The sequence below is a fragment of the Paroedura picta genome, chromosome 3 (genome assembly GCF_049243985.1).
Source record: "Paroedura picta isolate Pp20150507F chromosome 3, Ppicta_v3.0, whole genome shotgun sequence".
NCBI lineage: Eukaryota > Metazoa > Chordata > Lepidosauria > Squamata > Gekkonidae > Paroedura > Paroedura picta.
Genome location: NC_135371.1, coordinates 164,671,142 through 164,690,647, shown reverse-complemented (window position 1 = coordinate 164,690,647; position 19,506 = coordinate 164,671,142). Strand labels below are relative to the sequence as shown.

The following is a 19,506-nucleotide window of genomic DNA, read 5'->3' as shown; positions in this document are numbered from 1 at the left end:
TGTGTAAACAGTGTCCAAGAGCCTCTTGTGGCGCAGGGTGGTAAGGCAGCAGATATGCTGTCTGAAGCTCTGACCATGAGGCTGGGAGTTCGATCCCAGGTTGACTCAGCCTTCCATCCTTTCGAGGTCGGTAAAATGAGTACCCAGCTTGCTGGGGGGTAAACGGTAATGACTGGGAAAGGCACTGGCAAACCACCCCGTATTTAGTCTGCCATGAAAACGCTAGAGGGCGTCACCCCAAGGGTCAGGCATGACTCGGTGCTTGCACAGGGGATACCTTTACCTTTAAACAATGACCAACCCGTTTTTGTGCTTTGCAATCTTGTTCTTGGCCCTTTTATTCTCAGTGCCCCCAAGTTTCTGTGATCTTCAGTTTTTATGCATGTGGTTCTCCAAATATTTCAAGTTACCCCAAAAAGGTGCTATCCAGATGTGCAGGCTAAATTGGTATAGTCTCATTGTGGCCTTATAGAGATGAGTGCTTCTCCCCCAGTTTATTTATTTAAGCATTTAAAGTTCTGATATGTGTTAATACAGATCTGTACATAAGAGTTTGGCCTAGAAAGCTGGGGGGAAAATGCTAGCAGCATTGTTAGCCTTTTTGGAGAAGTTATGTCATTTAAGCTGCTTAATTTACAACCCTTATTTGGATTCCCGGGTAAAATGTAGCACAGAAGGGGAAAGAGCTATTGTTCCTTTGGCATAACAGTACAAATTGCCCTGAAGCTGTTTCTAAATCCTGCTTTTTTATACATGAGCAAAGGGTTTAATAAGCGACGCGGCCATAACAGCTTGTTTACAAGGCTTTATCGGGTTTATAGCAGGGGAGAAGGACGAGGATGCTTGGGAGGATATTAATTTCAGATTCTTATCTGTTTGCTAAAATGCAGCGGAATGGCGTGACATTCCTTGCAGCAGGGGATGATATTAAGAGCCTCGCCTGACATTTCCATGTTAAATTTTATTCCTTTAAGAAGATGCCTGGAGAATAAAACATCCAACAGATCGAGGTTTTATAAACATTTTAGACAGGCATCAAACATATTCAAGAATTGAAGTGTGCTAGCTATCAAAAAGTGTAACATTGGATTTAGACAAAGCAGAGATTCCACCTAGATTACTTGCAGCTCATAATCCTGTAGAGCAGTGGTCCTCAACCTTTTCATCACCGGAGCCCCAGCCATGGCGGCTGCCGGAGAATACCAAAGGTGAGCCGGCGGCAGAGTGGCAGGGCAGTCCCCGAGGCAGCAGCCGGGGAGAAGGACGAGGAGGAGCCGTGGCCCGATATCGACTGATCCATGGACCGGTACTGGTCTCCAGACCGGGGGTTGGGGACAGCTGCTATAGAACAAGCTTTCTCAACCATTTTATGAAATGGGTGAGATTTCCTCAGTGGATGCGATTTAATTAATTTTAAATATATTTTTAAAATTTGCTAAACATTTATCAGCTGATATGACCATATATGGTCATGTCAACCCCCCCCCCCCCACAGCCAATGATGGAGGCCTGGAGGGGGTGGAGAAGGAAGGGGCTCCAGGTGGGCGTGTCCACAGCTCTGCTTCCCAACCACATTCTGCACCATCATGCCACTTCTGGGGTTTTTCGAAGCCTGAAGAATGTTTCAGGGATTTCTCAACAGTAAAAAAGTTGAGAAAGGCTGCTATAGAGGTTGTCTGGCAATGGAATAGAAAACTAAGAAAAAGATGGAGATTAAATGTTCATTATGAAAGCAGGAGATAAATTCAGAATTAGAAGTAATGAAGTATCTTTTAAAGAAGACAGAGAGTAAAATTTGAACAGAAGTGTAAGAGAGCCAACATGGTGTAGTGGCTAAGAGCAATGGCATCTAATCTGGCAAGCCGGGTTTGCTTCTCTGCTCCTCCACATGCAGCCAGCTGGGTGACCTTGGATTCGTCACCGTCCTAATACTGTTTTTCTTATAGAGCAGTCCTGTAAAATCTCTTTTAACCCCACCTGCCTCACAGGGTGCCTGTTGTGGGGAGAGGAAGGGAAGGGGATTATAAGCCACATTAAGATTCCTCTGGGTAGTGAAAGTGGGGTATAAAAACAACTCTTCTTCATAACGAAACTGAATTTGAATAATATGTTATTTTCAATTCACCGTTTCCCTTTATTATGAAGTATTTAATGTTTTTTTACTTCAATGCATTCTGCTATATTATCAGTTATAAGGTAAAGGTATCCCCTGTGTAAGCACCAGGTCATGTCTGACCCTTGGGGTGTCGCCCTCTAGCGTTTTCATGGCTGACTCAGTACGGGGTGGTTTGCCAGTGCCTTCCCCAGTCATTACCGTTTACCCCCCAGCAAGCTGGGTCCTCATTTTACCGACCTCGGAAGGATGGAAGGCTGAGTCAACCTTGAGCCGGCTGCTGGGATCGAACTCCCAGCCTCATGGGCAGAGCTTCAGACTGCATGTCTGCTGCCTTACCACTCTGCACCACAAGAGGCTCTTATTTTATTATCAGTTATAGTAAATATCATTTGAGCCAAGTGATATTGGATATATGGTAATGGTGAAATTAATAATATAGTGGCAAAATAGATTGGTTATAGTAACTAAAGTAAGGATTATTGTAAAGATTATGAGGAGGATGTTGCAGAGAGCCTTTCCTCCCCCTACTTTTGTTTAATATTTTATGTAGTCTAAAGCGAATTCTAAATAATGATATGTACAAACCCCCCTCCTACATTTTATTACATGTATCTATCTGCCTGTCTGTCGTCTTCCCTTCCTCTTTCCTTAGTTCCTTACAGTAACAGAATTCGAAATTAATATTCAATGTATATTATCAATCAGCATCAAGATTAAAAGGAAATATTGAGGAAGGTGGATTTTTAAAAGACTTGTTTCTTCCCCCTCCTATTTCCTTTTGCAATTTACAGTAACAAAATTTGAACTTAGCCCATCTGTACTGTGGGTGTTTGAAATCTCATGTCTGACTTATGTTTTGTGACATCTTATCAGAAAACTCTGTGAGGCAGATTATGGAAGGAGGGGGAGGGGGAGAGATGTGTCCCAAAGCAGCTCTTGATTGTTATGGCTGAGAAGAGCTTTGAATTTTAAAAACCTGGTTTGAAGCATCCGGAGCCTATCCTTCTGATTCATCACGGATTATGCTGGTAGCTCAAGTACTATAACTATGCAAGGGGGAGGAATTGTAACGGAGGAACTTCAGCCAAGGCGGCGTGCCAAGCGAGAATAACACGTTAAAGTATTGTTTGCATCAGTTTGCTTAATTCATTCTGATTGCATGGTTTTGTAGAGCTAGCAGACCGAGATCTATGCGGAAGGGTGAATCACTAGCACTTGGTACTGCGACTGCATCCCTCAGACCGTTTATGCACTGGAGGTTTCATGCCAGGCTGAGGGCTGGAGTTCTAGACGTGGCAGGTTGCCCCACTTCTTCCTGCACCCACACAGGGGAGCATTTGGCCTGGTGTACCTCATCTGCCCCCGATTTGTGCTCCTGCATGGGAGCTGGGGCAGTGAAGTTCCCAGTGCATAAATGGTCTTAGACTGGAGCTAAAGGAAGGAGAATGTAGCTTAGCAAAGACAAGGGCGAATACCACACAGTGATTTTCTCCAGAATGCTGTTTACAGATGTGTTTTTTTAAAATATAGAACATTTACATCCAGCGTTTTGATGGGGGAATCTTATATACGTAATTGTCATGCTCGTATACCTCCTGTGTGTTTTTAAGTGGGGTTCCTGATATTGCCACATGTTACCCATGGCAATGTTATCATTATTGTTGTTGTTAGGTGTGAAGTCGTGTCCGACCCATTGCGACCCCATGGACAATGATCCTCCAGGCCTTCCTGTCCTCTACCATTCCCCGGAGTCCATTTAAGTTTGCACCGACTGCTTCAGTGACTCCGTCCAGCCACCTCATTCTCTGTCGTCCCCTTCTTCTTTTGCCCTCAGTCGCTCCCAGCATTAGGCTCTTCTCCAGGGAATCCTTCCTTCTCATGAGGTGGCCAAAGTATTTGAGTTTCTGCAGGGATTGGACTAGGTGACCCTGGAGGTCCCTTCCAACTCTATGATTCTGTGATGGAACCATGCTGCAGGTATGCATCCAGGTGATATGCTTAGTCTTGCTGAAAGGTAAAGAGCTTGGTTAGATGCCCCCTTTGTAGAAGTGCATATCCATAGCGAACAAGCTCACTGAAACTGATTGGTCAGCCAACCCCAAGCCTGTTCCTTCCTCTAGCCAAAGATAGCTCCTACTTGTCAAAAGCCACATGTGTGACTCATTTAAGTTTCCCTATTTTCTACATCAAGCCTCCCCTTCCCTCTGCAAGACGTACACGACGCCAGCTGCACTTTCTGTTTTGTTCCAGTGGCCCCATTTTTTTTTTAAGTTCTGGATGACTTACTGGAATAAGGTAGTTTAAAGCCCCTTAATTGCAAAACACGGCCTTCTTTTACCGCACACGAACATCCTGATGTGTTCCAGATTGATTCAGTATGGCCGGGGTTTTTTTTTTTTTGCCAGATGAGCAGCCATATTGGCACTCATTGACTGCAAGGCTGAAGACCTCCAGAGATTGTGAAATGATGTCTCTTAGCTTTTGGATTGGAGGAGAGCTTTTGTGTCGAGAGGGAAGGCAAGGTACGGGACACTGCAAGGTCAGGCATGGTTTATTTTGCAATTGAAGGCCTGGAGAGTCGTTCTGGGAATCTCTAAGCAGAGGTTTTTAGATTTTCATATTGCGCTGGGCATATGATAGATCTAAGTGGAAAACATATGTTTTATTCCTGTGAATATAGAAACATTTCTTACCCAGGCCTGCAGTTAGCCCTTCCATTATTATTCAGTATGTCCTTGAGTTCCCATTATTGGCGGAGGAGTTACATATTTTATATGTATTATATGTGTGTGTGTGTTTTCATAGGGTCATCAAGTTGGAAGGGGCTTCCAGGGTCATCTAGCCCAACCCCCTGGAGAATGCAGGAAATTCACAACTCCCCACCCACCAAAGTGACCCAAATTCCATGCCAATATGATGCCCCCCCCCCCAGCCCCTGAATCCCTGGGCAGTCTGTCCTGGGGAAAATTTGACTCCCAATCCCAACATGGCGACCAGCATTTCCATGGGCATGCAAGAAAGAGTCACCAGACTCAAGCACCAATGCAATCCCTTCTGCCCACCCTCTTACAAGCAGAATCAGTATTTCTGCCCGATGGCTATCTAGCCTTTACTTAAAAATTTCCAAAGAAGGAGAACCCGCCTTCCGAGGAAGCCTGTTCCACTGAGGAACTGCTCTAACGGTCAGAAACTTCTTCCGGAGGTTTAGACGGAATTTCTTCTGCATTAATTTCATCCAATTTGTTCTGGTCTGATCTTCTGGGGCAACAGAAAATAATTCTGCTCCATGTGCTCTATGTCAGGGATAGTCAACCTGTGGTCCTCCAGATGTCCATTGACCACAATTTCCAAGAGCCACTGCCAGTGTTTGCTGGCAGGGGATCATGGGAATTGTAGTCCATGAACACCTGGAGGACCACAGGTTAATTACCCCTGCTCTATGTGACAGCCCGTCATGTATGTATGTATGTATGTATGCATGCATGCATTTAAATTTACGATTGTTGCAAGTTTTGTGTTGAGTTTGAGCTAAAATTAAATTCAGAAAGAGCGATGATGAAATTGAGTTGGATTAAACCGAGCTACCGGGAAACTCCTAGACTGTTATGAGTTCTTCTGATCCTCCCCAGATGGAAAAAGACACACAAGCCCACATCCTGCATTCTGCACATCCCTTGGTAGCTTTGCTGGGAAGCTGCAACCATTTCCTGGCCTGTGCGTGTTTGTTGTTTCACCCTGTCATATTCCCTCTGTGTGGCTTGGCAATGACTATTAGCTACATTCACAAAATATCAGTCTGCTTCTTGTGCTGCTGGTACCTAAGGCCAGCAGTCGTACCCTTGGTGCTGATGGTGTCCAATATTAGCTGGAAAGATGCTACAAGCAAGTATGGCTCACGAGTGCTCTCCAGAAAGTGCCGAAAGCATATTTTGTCGCACTAGCCCAGCAATTACACAGGCTCTGTAATAAAAACAGGACCACCTAGAAGTAAAGGCTTCATCGTTATGGGACACACAGGTTTGGGCATGCCTGTGGCATCCCGTGTGAAAACCCAAGGAAGCTGTAACGTTCCACTGTGGAATATCCCAACTTTCTTTCTTTTTTCCCCCCTCACTTTTGAAAAGTTTGCGTAAAAGTTAAACTGTCAGCAGGCTTGTACCAGGCCTTGATGAAAATTTAGCACAGTTGTCAAGGGCCAGATGAGATTTCCCCCGGAGCTGGATTAGGGGCTTTGGAAAGCAGCTTGTGATACGGCACGGGCGTCAGCTATTCAGAGGGGGAGCGGGGGGGGGGAGAGATCTCTGCAAGCCTCTCTCAGGGGCCTCAACAGCTCTTTGAAATCTGGACAAGAGGCACAGAACTTTGGTAAAGGAATAGCGTGCTAGTTACCAGACATCATAATGTTCCTCCACGAGATGGAAGTGAAACATAGGTGCAGTTGGGCTGATGAAGTCGCTAAATTTTTGTTGCTAGAACTAATTCAAGGTGCTGATTATGGCCCTAAGAAGCTCTTTATGGCCCTGGGGCCTCATATTTTCAGGACAGCCTCTAGCATATGCTCCTTGGTCACTGGTTCACTCATCAGACCTAAGCCTAGTTACTGTGCCATCATGTGGGCTACACTTGCATGCCTCGAAGCCTTTTTGGTGTTGGTTCCTTGCGTGGCAACATATTGTATAAGTCAAAGAGGCTCCAGGATTACTAGCATTTTGACTACAATATAAAAGTGAATTATTTAGATAGCCTTTGCAGAAGATAAAGGTATTCTAAGAGCCTCTTGTGGAGCAGAGTGGTAGGGCAGCAGACATGCTGTCTGAAGCTCTGACCATGAGGCTGGGCGTTTGATCCCAGCAGCCGGCTCAAGGTTGACTCAGCCTTCCATCCTTCCGAGGTTGGTAAAATGAGTACCCAGCTTGCTGGGGGGTAAACGGTAATGACTAGGGAAGGGAATGGCAAACCACCCCGTATTGAGTCTGCCATGAAAACGCTAGAGGGCGTCACCCCAAGGGTCAGACATGACTCGGTGCTTGCACAGGGGATACCTTTACCTTAAAGGTATTCTAAAAGGTTATCTAAAATTATTTTAGCTTTGGATATGCTAGAAGTGGAAAACATTGCGATGTCTCTTAGCCTCAGATTTCAGAGTAGGCTATGAGGGAGTTTTAGAGATAGATAGGTCAATACCCTATCATCCTCTCTGTGTAAGGCTGTCCCTTTGATGTGTTGACTCTTAGGGACCAAACTTCCTTCTTTGGTGTAGTGGTTAGGAGTGTGGACTTCTAAACTGGCATGCCGGGTAAGATTCTGCACTCCCCCACATGCAGCCATGTTTGTCTGACGGTCTAATCTTGGAGAACAAGAGCCAACTTGCTACAGTGGTTAGGAACACAGACTTATAATCTGGCGAGCCAGGTTTGATTCCCCGCTCCTCCATATGCAGCCAGCTGGGTGACCTTGGGCTCGCCACGGCACTGAGAAAGCTGTTCTGACCGAGCAGTAAGATCAGGGCTCTCTCAGCCTCCCCTCCCTCACAGGGTGTCTGTTGTGGAGGCAGGAAAGGGAAGGCGAATGTAAGCCGCTTTGAGCCTCCTTCGGGTAGAGAAAAGCAGCATATAAGAACCAACTCTTCTTCTTCTTTGGGGCAGGGAACAAGCATTCTCGCCTCTTATGTGTATGTTCCGCATAAAGGGAGAGAATCCTTATTGGTTGATATTTTAATGCCACGGACCCCATGGATACCCCAGAAATGGAGAAAGTGGAAAGCCTAGGTGGAAGGGAGGTCCCCTTAGACAGGCATAGAGTGTAGCTAGCCACATGGGGCCTCTCCCCTGTATTAGAGGAGGAGTAAGCTACTCTGGATGCCAGTCAAGGTCCCGCTGTAAGTGCTTGCAAACTTCAGGCCGCTGTAGGCAGGAACTCCGATAAGCAGTCTCACTTCAGCTCTGGCTGTTTGGAAACCACCATTTCTGATAGAGGTCGCTGCTCCTGCTTGGCTTGTTTCAGCTCTGCTGCTTGCTGGATGATGCCTGTGAGAACGGCTGCCTGCCTGCGGGTGCAAGCAGGATACTGTACTGGACATGCACAGCCCCAGCAGGATCCAGGGCAGGATCCTGTGCAAGCCTCTGCAGTATTACTGCAGAGATGTGGCTTATAGCTAGCATGTGATGGCATTTCAACTACCCTGCAAATTACTAAAACCTTTGTTATAATGTTCTGACATTATTATCTTACCAGTAAATTCAATTTATACGGTTGTGTAATCTTATAAGTGTGTGAAATCTGGGACCTGCCACCGGCAACCATGTAAACTAATCAGATTCATCACCAGGACATTAAAGGAGAGGCAAAAAAAAAAAAAAAAAAAAAACCCGCAAACTCAACTCTTTTTATTTCTGCCTCACATTTCCTCAGGAAATTTGTTATTTTCTGATTAATATAACCCTCCTATCCATTGATCCATTTTGATGATACGAAAGTCCTCGTTAGAAGAATAAATAAAACCAGTAACGGGCTTAGAAGCCACTGAAAGAATAGATGAATGTGTTATAGCAAATTATGCAAACTGTGAGACTACCTTATACTGAAATCAGACCTCTATTGAGGTTAGTATTGCTCTAGCCCAGGGGTAGTCAAACTGTGGCCCTCCAGATGTCAATGGACTACAATTCCCATGAGCCCCTGCAGCATATGCAAATGCTGGCAGGGGCTCGTGGGAATTGTAGTCTATGGACATCTGGAGGGCCACAGTTTGACTACCCCTGCTCTAGCCTGACTTTTAGTGGCTCTTCAGAGTTGCAGGTAGGGATAATTGACATCACTTTCTGCATGATCTGTTTTCACTGGAGACGGTGAGGATTGAACCTGGGACTTGCTGCAGGCAAGGCAGATGATCCCCATGCAGCAAAGTCACCAGGAATGTGCACTGTTCATAATATAAGACTGGTCCATGCGTTCGTGTGTAGGGTGATTTGGCAGAAGACTGGTCTGTGCAGGTAATAAAAAGCAAACATTGTTAGCCCAATTGTTCCAGGCCAAGAAAACTTTAGATACCTGCAAGAGGACCATCTGAAGGCCAAGGGGCTGTCTCATTGGTCCTCTACACAGTCAATGAAGAAAAGAAGAGGAAGAGGAGGAGGAGTTGGTTCATATATGCCGCTTTTCTCTACCTGAAGGTCAGAACACCTCTGTCAGTGCTGTGTTGGCTGCATGTGGGGAGCGGGGAATCAAACCCAGCTCGCCAGATTAGAATTCTGCGCTCCTAACCAAGTACCAAGTACCAAGTTGGCTCTTGTTCTCCAAGATTAGACCGTCAGACAAACAAGCTCAGACTGGCAGAGGCTCTCCAGGGTCTCAGGCAGAAGTCTTTCACATTGCCCATGACCTGATCTTTTTAACTGGAGATGCCAGGGATTGAATTGGGGACCTTCTGCAAGCAAAGCAGAGGCTCTTCCACTGATCCAGAGCCCCTCCCAAACTGTATCTTTGTTGAAAAGAAATAGCTAAAGCAAGGAGTCTGCTTCTGCTAATTATGCTGCCCTGATAGCGATTCGTTTTAGCTTGTGAGACAGACCAGGCTATTTCCCTACTCTGAGCATGCTCTCCAGGGCTGGGAGGAACTGAAAGAGGAAATTGTGACTCCTGCAGCAGTTGACCAAGCCTTCCAGTGGCGGCAACGTTTGCATTGCAAGAATGGCCGCCACCAATCAGATAAAGGCACTCTTCTACAGTGGCTAAAGGAAAGGATGGCTTACTTAAGGCCATATCTGCACCATATCCAACTCTGTTGGAACTAGAAGGAGGAAAAGGGGTGAGGAGGGAGGAAGGAAAACTAGAATGCAGGTTTGCTTGGCTCCTCCCATAACGATTGGGGCAATAGAATTGCATTGGCCACTGCATCCGCCTGCAGGTTGAATCCTCCTTCTCAGAGTGATGCTGCGGGTTCTAGGTGACCGTTCTCAACCGGCGTATGGAACAATGTGCGGCCGTTCTGCACAAAAGCAGCCGTGAGGACTGGGGCCTAGTGCCCCCAGGCGATCTCTGCAAATAGTGCTCTTCCCATTCCTGCTGGGCCGTGTATGCTCAGCAAACAGTCTTTTCCTATGGCTGTTTGCTCAGAGCTTATAAAAACCCCTGCCATTGTTAAGGAGAATAAGGCTAAGTAATTCTTCCCCAAATAACTGCCTGAATGGCCTCGGGTTTAATAAATGTTATTTATTACGTGTAATTCCATTAGCGTTGAGAGAGAACAGCCGGGAGAGTCCTCCATTGCGCTGCCTGGTGCCAAAACTTTTTTTTGGGAGGAGGGGGATGTCGCACAGACAGACCTCCTTATGCACGTGCCTCAGAGTGATTTCCTGTACTTTGTTTTTGGTTTATTTGTTCATTAAAGTTAAAAGCAAGCGAGATTTAATGCTAGAGTTAAAAGGGGAAAGCAGAAGCTTTGTCACCTCGAGAGGAAGTTGGCCTCCTGCCTCACCTTGATTGGTATTTCTGGAGAGCTGCTGGTGTGGGCCCTGGAAGAAGCCTCGGTTTGCTTCCTACTCTTGTGGCCCCCAGGCCAAGGGCCACTGGCTAAGAAGCTTTAGATCAGGGGCGGGCAAACTGTGGCTCTCCAGATGTACATGGACTACAATTCCCATGGACCCCCTGGACATCTGGAGATCCACAGTTCGGCCATCGCTGCTCTAGTTGCGAGGAGAGGTGTGAAGATGGCAGGCTCCTTCTCCACCAGTCGTACCTCTGTGAGTGCATGGCCAACCATTCCCTCACCCCCACCCCAGCCCCATTCTCTGTGATTTCAGGCAATGCTACTGCTTCAGGCCAAATTGCATTCAGGCCAAATTGCAGGCCATTACTCATGGATGAAAGCCTCAAATTCAATTCCAGATAGTGAAAATTTTCACCCACGTGGTTCCAGCCTGCTAGAAGAATATGAAATACAGCCATTATAATCACAGCTTGGAGTAGTGTTAGGAGTGCGGATTTCTAATCTGGAGAGCCGGGTTTGATTCCCCACTCATCCTCCACATGCAGCCAGCTGGGTGACCTTGGGCTCGCCACGGCACTGATAAAGTGTTCTCATGGAGCAGTAATATCAGGTCTCTCCACCCTCACAGGGTGTCTGTTGTGGGGAGAGGAAAGGGTAGGGGATTGTAAGCCACTTTGAGACTCCTTCTGGTAGAGAAAAAGCTGTATATAAGAATCAACTCCTCCTCCTCTTCTTCTTCCTGTTCTTCTTCTTCTTCTTCCTCTTCTTCTTCCTCCTCCTCTTCCTCTTCTTCTTGTCCTTTTAATTACTTATATTGAAAATTTTAATATTTATATTGCTTAAAAGTTGATCAGTTCTATGAAGCCCTACAACACCTTATAGAAGCAACGCCAAAAAATGATGTGCTTATCATCATGGGGGATTGGAATGCTAAAGTAGGAAGCCAAAAGATAACTGGGATAACAGGCAAGTTTGGCCTTGGAGTACAAAATGAAGCAGGGCACAGGCTGGTAGAATTTTGTCAAGAGAATACAATGGTCATAGCAAACACTCTTTTCCAACAACCCAAGAGACGACTCTACACATGGACATCACCAGACGGTCAACACAGAAATCAGATTGACTATGTGCTCTGCAGCCAAAGATGGAAAAGTTCTATACAGGCAATAAAAACAAGACCAGGAGCTGATTGTGGTTCAGATCATGAGCTTCTTGTTGCAAAATTTAGGCTTAAATTGAAGAAAGTAGGGAAAAGCACTAGGCCACTCAGGTACGAACTAAATCATATCCCCGACGAATATACAGTAGAGGTGACAAATAGATTTAAGGAATTAGATCTGATAGACAGAGTGCCTGAAGAACTATGGACGGAGGTTCGCGACATTGTACAAGAGGTAGCAACTAAAACCATCCCAAAGAAAAAGAAATGCAAGAAATCAAAATGGCTGTCTGAGGAAGCTTTACAAATAGCTAAGGAGAGAAGGGAAGTGAAAGGCAAGGGAGAAAGAGAAAGATACACCCAATTGAATGCAGAATTCCAGAGAAAAGCTAGAAGAGATAAGAATGCCTTCTTAAATGAACAGTGCAAACAAATAGAAGAAAACAATAGAATGGGGAGGACCAGAGATCTTTTCAAGAAAATTGGAGATATGAAGAGAACGTTTCATGCAAAGATGGGTATGATAAGGGACCAAAATGGTAGGGACCTCACAGAAGCAGAAGAGATTAAGCAAAGGTGGCAAAATTATACAGAAGAACTATACAAGAGCGAGCTTAACATCCCTGATGACCACAGTGGGGTAGTTACTGACCTGGAGCCAGACATCCTGGAATGTGAAGTCAAATGGGCCTTAGGAAGTCTGAGCAACAATAAAGCTAGTGGTGGTGACAGCATTCCAGTTGAACTATTCAAAATCTTAAAGGACGATGCAGTAAAAGTGCTACACTCAATATGCCAGCAAATTTGGAAAACTCAGCAATGGCCACAGGATTGGAAAAGGTCAGTTTACATTCCAATCCCAAAGAAGGGCAATGCCAAAGAATGTTCAAACTACCGCACCATTGCACTCATTTCTCATGCTAGCAAAGTTATGCTCAAAATCCTACAAGCTAGGCTCCAGCAATATGTGGACCGAGAACTTCCAGAAGTACAGGCAGGATTTCGAAGAGGTAGAGGAACTAGAGATCAAATTGCCAACATACGCTGGATCATGGAAAAAGCTAGGGAGTTCCAGAAGAACATCTACTTCTGCTTCATTGACTATGCTAAAGCCTTTGATTGTGTGGAGCACAACAAATTGTGGCAAGTTCTTAAAGAGATGGGAATACCAGAGCATCTTATTTGTCTCCTGAGAAATTTATATGCAGGTCAAGAAGCAACAGTAAGAACTGAACATGGAATCACGGATTGGTTCAAAATTGAGAAAGGAGTTCGGCAAGGCTGTATACTGTCGCCTTGCCTATTTAACTTGTATGCGGAGCACATCATGAGAAAGGCGGGATTAGAGGAGTCACCAATTGGGATCAAGATTGCAGGGAGAAATATCAACAACCTCAGATATGCAGATGATACCACTCTAATGGCAGAAAGTGAAGAGGAACTAAAGAGCCTGTTGATGCGGGTGAAGGAGGAGAGTGCAAAAGTTGGCTTGAAACTCAACATCAAGAAAACAAAGATCATGGCAGCCGGCCCTCTCAATTCCTGGCAAATAGATGGGGAAGAAATGGAGATAGTAACAGATTTTATTTTCCTCGGCTCCAAGATCACTGCAGATGGGGACTGCAGCAAAGAAATTAAAAGACGCTTGCTCCTAGGGAGGAAAGCTATGGCAAATCTAGACAGCATCCTAAAAAGCAGAGACATCAGCCTACCAACAAAAGTGCGTTTAGTCAAGGCTATGGTATTCCCAGTTGCAATGTATGGCTGCGAAAGTTGGACCATAAGGAAGGCCGAGCGTCAAAGAATTGAGGCTTTTGAACTCTGGTGCTGGAGAAGACTCTTGCGAGTCCCTTGGACTGCAAGGCGAACAAACCGGTCTGTCCTAGAGGAGATCAGCCCTGACTGCTCTTTAGAAGGCCAGATCCTGAAGATGAAACTCAAATACTTTGGCCACCTCATGAGAAGGAAGGACTCCCTGGAGAAGAGCCTAATGCTGGGAGTGATCGAGGGCAAAAGAAGAAGGGGACGACAGAGAATGAGGTGGATGGATGGAGTCACTGAAGCAGTAGGTGCAAACTTAAAAGGACTCCAGGGAATGGTAGAGGACAGGAAGGCCTGGAGGATCATTGTCCATGGGGTCGCGATGGGTCGGACACGACTTCGCACATAACAACAACAACAACAACAAATATTGCTTAAAAGTTTTATTATTCTTAATATTTGCATTCTGGGCTGTGATCATATAAATAAACCTGACTTGAGACTGTATAATAACTACTATTATTATGGTGGGTTCTTCCATGCCACTGAGTAAAATTTGAAGCCTTCCTCCATCTTAAGGAGCCATCCCATGAACACATGAAACTGCCTTATACTGAATCATACCTTTGGTTCTGCAAAGTCAGTTTTGTATCCTCAAATTCACAACAGCTCTCCAGTGTCTTAGGCAGAAGTCTTTCATATCACCTACTGCTTTGTCCTTTCAAGTAGAGATGGTCCTCCACTGAGTCATGCCCCTTTCCCCCCTTTCTTGGACTTTGTTGGCTCGTCCATTGGAGAAAAACCAACTGAAGCTGGAACGATGCTACCTAAACTGGTGGAAGGTTCTTGGCAAGCCAACCATCTGCCACACTGTGTCTTATATCTCCACTGAGCAATGTTTGAAGCCTTCCTCCCTTCTAAGGGGCCTTTCTTTTACTTCCCTGACACTTCCTTTGGAGAAGGTAAAGGTAAAGGTACCCCCTGTGCAAGCACTGGGTCATGTCGGACCCTTGGGAGAAAGATCCACAAATTGGAGAAAAGCTCCTTAAGTTGATGGCATGTTCCTGTTCTACCTCATCACTGAGAGAGGTTTGAAGCCTTCTTCCAACTTAAGTGTCTTCTTATTTAATGGAAAAACCACAAGTTGAAAGATGGTTCCTTAGATTGGAGGAAAGGCCACTTGAGTTGTTGAGTGTCCCCTTGTACAGGAGGGAAAGCTACTTGAGAAGGCTGGTGTCTCCTTAAGCTGGAGGAAACATCCTCTAGCCCAAGGTATGTTCCTTTTGCTAATTAATCTGCCCAGAATGGCTTGCAATCTAACAGGCATAATGCGAAATAAACCAATGGAAGAGATAGGGAAATGAAACACAGCCATTCAAGGTGTGCTCGCTTTACAAGTGAGCAGGAAGAGAATGGTTGTTTATGGGGAAGTTTTGGAGAAAAGAAGCTGTCTCTCCCCTAACCACAACCCCCCCCCCCGGTTACGAATTGTGCTATTTAGGGTGACCTCATACCTCGAATGCAGTCAAGATGCCTTGCATATAAGAGGAATGGTCATGTATAAATTTGCCTTACGGCGCTTCTCATGATAAATTCCATATTGAAATCGCGGGAAGCCAGTTAGACGCAAATACATATGCATGGGGAGCCGTTCACCAGCCTTCAAATGCTGAACTACCAAGTGGCAGCGGTGGCACCCGGGATGGGGGTGGGGGGAGACAAAGAGCCATTTGTAGACTGAAGTGCGCTCTAGTTGCACACAATGAGGGTCCCTTTTAGCCGCAAAAGCAGCCCTCCCCACCCCCTTTGTGTGTTAATTGGAGCTGCGGAAGCTTATCTTATGGCTGCTTTATTTGAGTCACTGGCAACCTCAGCAAGCTGGTATGGTTTATTTATTTTGCCACATAGAAGCCTTCTGTGTTGAACTTGAGGCAGCATCTCTGTGTGCGCGCTCGCTTGTGTGTCTGGGAACCGTGAGGCTGACCACTCTCAGATAACCCAAAAACCGTAGGCATTCAATTATGAGACTGGTTTGGAAAAAAAGGAATCCTGCGGTATATGTGAATCATTGTGAATTTTGGAGGCTTTCTGCTGATTTAGGTCATATGATTGTTATCTCCCCAAGTATTTCCTGTGAGGTTGTGTGGGCTAGCTGTCTTCAGTGCCCAACACTTCTTTAAACAAAAGATGAGGCCATCGTGTTTTACGACAGTGTTGGGGTATTTGGCTTCATTGAAAGAGATGACCTCAAAATCCCACCCCTTATTGCTTAATCTGGGTAATTTGTTAAGAGTGTGACTACGGCAATGTCATTTTGCTTGCGAAATCTGTTTGTGCTTGTGCAGGAAGTGGCTGTGTAGCAGGTTCTGGAAATTCAGGAGACGATTCCTAAATGGACAGATTTTGGGTTGGCAGCCTTGAAAACCAGGGTGGTTGTGAGGGATACAACAGTCTCTGTCTCTGGCCATGCAAAGGCACATCCAATAGGTCTACAGAAAACTCACTAAGCACCCCGCTCCCACCCTAGCAACTGTATGCTCTGGGCCAATAATTCCCGAAGAATGCATCCATGTACTAAGCTGCCGCTCGAGGTATTTTGCATAAAGTTTGCCCACTATAGAAAGTAGACTAATTGGGTGAAAATTTTCAGGAAGGTTTGGATTACCTTTTTTTAAAAATTGGGATGATGATTGAACTGAGCCATGAATCTGGAATTATTCCAAAGTGATCTATAAGAGTAAACAGATTGGCAAGGGGGAGGGACCATCAAGAAGAGAAATTTTTCAGGATCTCAGCAGGAAGGCCATCTGGTCCAGGGGATAGCAACTGTATGCGTACCCCTACAAGCTCACCCATGGAGAACCATAGCTAAGAAGGAAAGGATATCTGCCCACCGGTCAAGGATCTGTCCTTCATTTCAGCACAGAAAGAAGGGATTTTCTCCGAGAAACATGACTTCCCTGCTTTCCCCCTCAAACAGCTGTTCCAAATGCCCCCTGAAATACTGCTCCTAGGGGCACAGTTCTACCCAGAAGGGTAATAAGAGGTCTGTTATAGAAGGGGGATCACCCCCTTGCCACGGGTGCAGAAAGTCTCTATTAGATCCAATCTAAGGATATATCAAGCTGCCATGGGATGAAGAGAGAAGGTGGTAGGTTTGAATGCAATGTTGCTACCCTATAAATCTATGTTTCCCTACTATGGTACCGTGTGATACTGTGAAGCCCCCTATTGCTGCTGCAACGTGGGGTTTTTCAAAATGGCAGCCAGGGAGAGCCCTCCAACCTTGTGCTTGCCATTTGCAGCTCAGAGTGAAAAGGAAAGAAAATTAAAAATAAATTCTACCCTTATTTGGGCATGATGACCCACCTACTTCCAAAGTGACCAATGATGGGCCTGAAGGGGGGTGAGAAGGGGAGGTCCCCCGACCATTTAAACTGTTGCTGGCTGAGACACCTCTCACTTCCAGGTCGTGTGGCAGGGAGGTGTGGCCAGCTGACATCACTTCCTGGTACCTCAAAGCCTGAAACTTATTTCAGCGGTACCTCCACAATCAAAAGGTAGAAAAAGGCTGCTACAAATGTTTGGGAATATGTTCATGGGATGGCTCCTTAGAATAATGTCTGTCTTCACCCTTGTGTTGAGTAATGTCATTGGCCATAGAACCCCCAGCACCATCTTAGACCACCAGTGGGTGTTCCACACCTGTCAGTCAAGTTCCATTTCACAGGTAGGATCAAACCTGGGATGTTCTGTACTGCTGTTTGACCCCATTGCGAGGGGACCAGAATTTTAGGGGAAGCCTAGGCATAGCAGTACATCCTGGGATCATCTTGCTCAGTAGTTAACAAAAGATCAGTGGATTTCACATCATTTTCTTGTCAAAACAGAGACCATTTAGTCTGTCAAATGTGACTCGTCTTTAAATGACCTTGGTGGAATCTTGAGTTTGACACAGAGTATTGGAGAAACAAAGAGAAACCAGTATTATGGATAATTCATTATGGCCCCCAATTATTCCTTTGTGCAGTATTGAAAACAACAGGCAGATGGACGTTTTATTAATGTTCATTGACATTGATTGTAACCATTAATAGCAATTAAATTATGAAAGCTCAGCAGATCAGGAAACTGCTAGATGCACAGTCTCCTTTAAGTGCCCTCTGGCATCAAGGACTTCATGACCGTAGTGTTTTGAGGTGAGCCTATTGTTTTGAGGTGAGCCTATTTTGGGAGATATCCTATAACCACTTCACTGAGTGGTTTTGGGATTTGAATGAATGAATGAAACAGTTCAAAGCAAAAAGAAACACTGATGTTTTTTCCTAAGTTATTTCCAAGGGAGGCTTGGATTATTCAATTCTGTCGGGGACTATGTAGTCTCCTGAAGGTGTTTATATATACAATAGCGGATAGCATGACTTGCCGTGTTATATTATAGGAACTTGTTTTGAAAAGATCAGTCTGTGGATTGTCACTTTTTACTCCTGAAATGCCTGGTTGAGATGGGCTTAGAGGAACCATCTGATAGCTGGGAAGGAACAGATGTTGAATTTGCTGTTTTTTCACAGAGAACCTGGAACCTTTTACCTTAGACAGAGCATCCACTAAAAAATGCCTTCTCTCCTTGGGACCTGCCCAGAGGAATTCTTCTTGTTTTGAGCCAGTTTGGTGTAGTGGTTAGGAGTGCAGACTTCTAATCTGGCAAGCCAGGTTCGATTCTGTGCTCCCCCACATGCAGCCAGCTGGGAGACCTTGGGCTCACCACGGCACTGATAAAACTGTTCTGACTGAGCAGGAATATCAGGGCTCTCTCAGCCTCACCTACCCCACAGGGTATCTGTTGTGGGGAGAGGAAAGGGAAGGCGACTGTAAGTCGCTTTGAGACTCCTTCGCGTAGGGAAAAGCAGCATATAAGAACCAACTGTTCTTCTTCTTTGCACAGGCTAGGAAGATGGAAATACGAATTAGTTATGTTCTGAGGCGATGGTACCAATTGCCACGTAGCTTTCTAACTCAGACAGATCTGATTTCTTCTTCTTCTTCTTCTTCTTCTTCTTCTTCTTCTTCTTCTTCTTCTTCTTCTTCTTCTTCTTCTTCTTCGACAGTGTTTGCCCTCTTCTCAGACCTAATTGCACAGTCAACAACCAGCATATGACTTCCACATATAAAAAACAAAGGGTCAATAATGCAAATGGGCATGCAGAAAAGGGCAGCAGCTGCTAAAATCTCACACTGTATACATAGACATTCCTGTGCAATGGTCTTTCGGCTCCAATATAGTTGGCGGTGTCATTGCCGCATTTCTCTTGCATGAAGCCCAAGCCTTCCTCTATACATTTGTGCCCCTAATCCTGCCCAGTTTGGTGCTTTGTATGAATTTATTTATTTAGCTGGAGAATATTTATGGACCTGGCAATAGTAGCTATTTTCTTGATGCAGCAGTGGCCCAGGTCACATTATGACTGATTGAAATATGTTTGGGATTCAAACAGTTTTGTGTCTCTTTTGGACAGAACCAAGTTGTATGGTTTGAAAACCATTTCCATATTTACAGCCCAGTTGTCAGATGGGGTAGCAGCATCAAGAACTGCAGAATGTTTGGGGCCACATACGAAACGAGAATTTCTATGGACATTCTGGCCAATTTATATACTACGTTTGCTTTACAGGTTTCTTTAAAACAATGGTTCTCAACCTGGGGGTCGGGATCCCTTTAGGAGTTGAACAACCCTTTCACAGGGGTCGCGGCAAGGTGAGCATCTTGGCCGGGGAGGGGGGGCGCTGCCACTGTTGCCGCTCTTCCTATAGGTGCCCGTGCTTGGCCACCAGCTACTCCAGCAGTGCCTCCAGCACAACCCTGTCTCCTGCCAGGCGCTCCAGGTGGCGTTGTAGCTTGGCAGGACAAGAGGCAGAACTGTACTGAGAAACCCCGGGGGAAAAATTTTATACACAATCATGAACAATGGATCTTCGTGCCAT

At 45.4% G+C, this 19,506-nt stretch overlaps 1 protein-coding gene across 6 annotated transcripts in view; it reads left to right on the top strand.

The window, feature by feature from the left end:
- Positions 1–19,506, top strand: part of LRP1 (LDL receptor related protein 1) — a 423,359-nt gene that overhangs the window by 154,885 nt on the left and 248,968 nt on the right. The gene's annotated exons all lie outside the window — the stretch shown is intronic.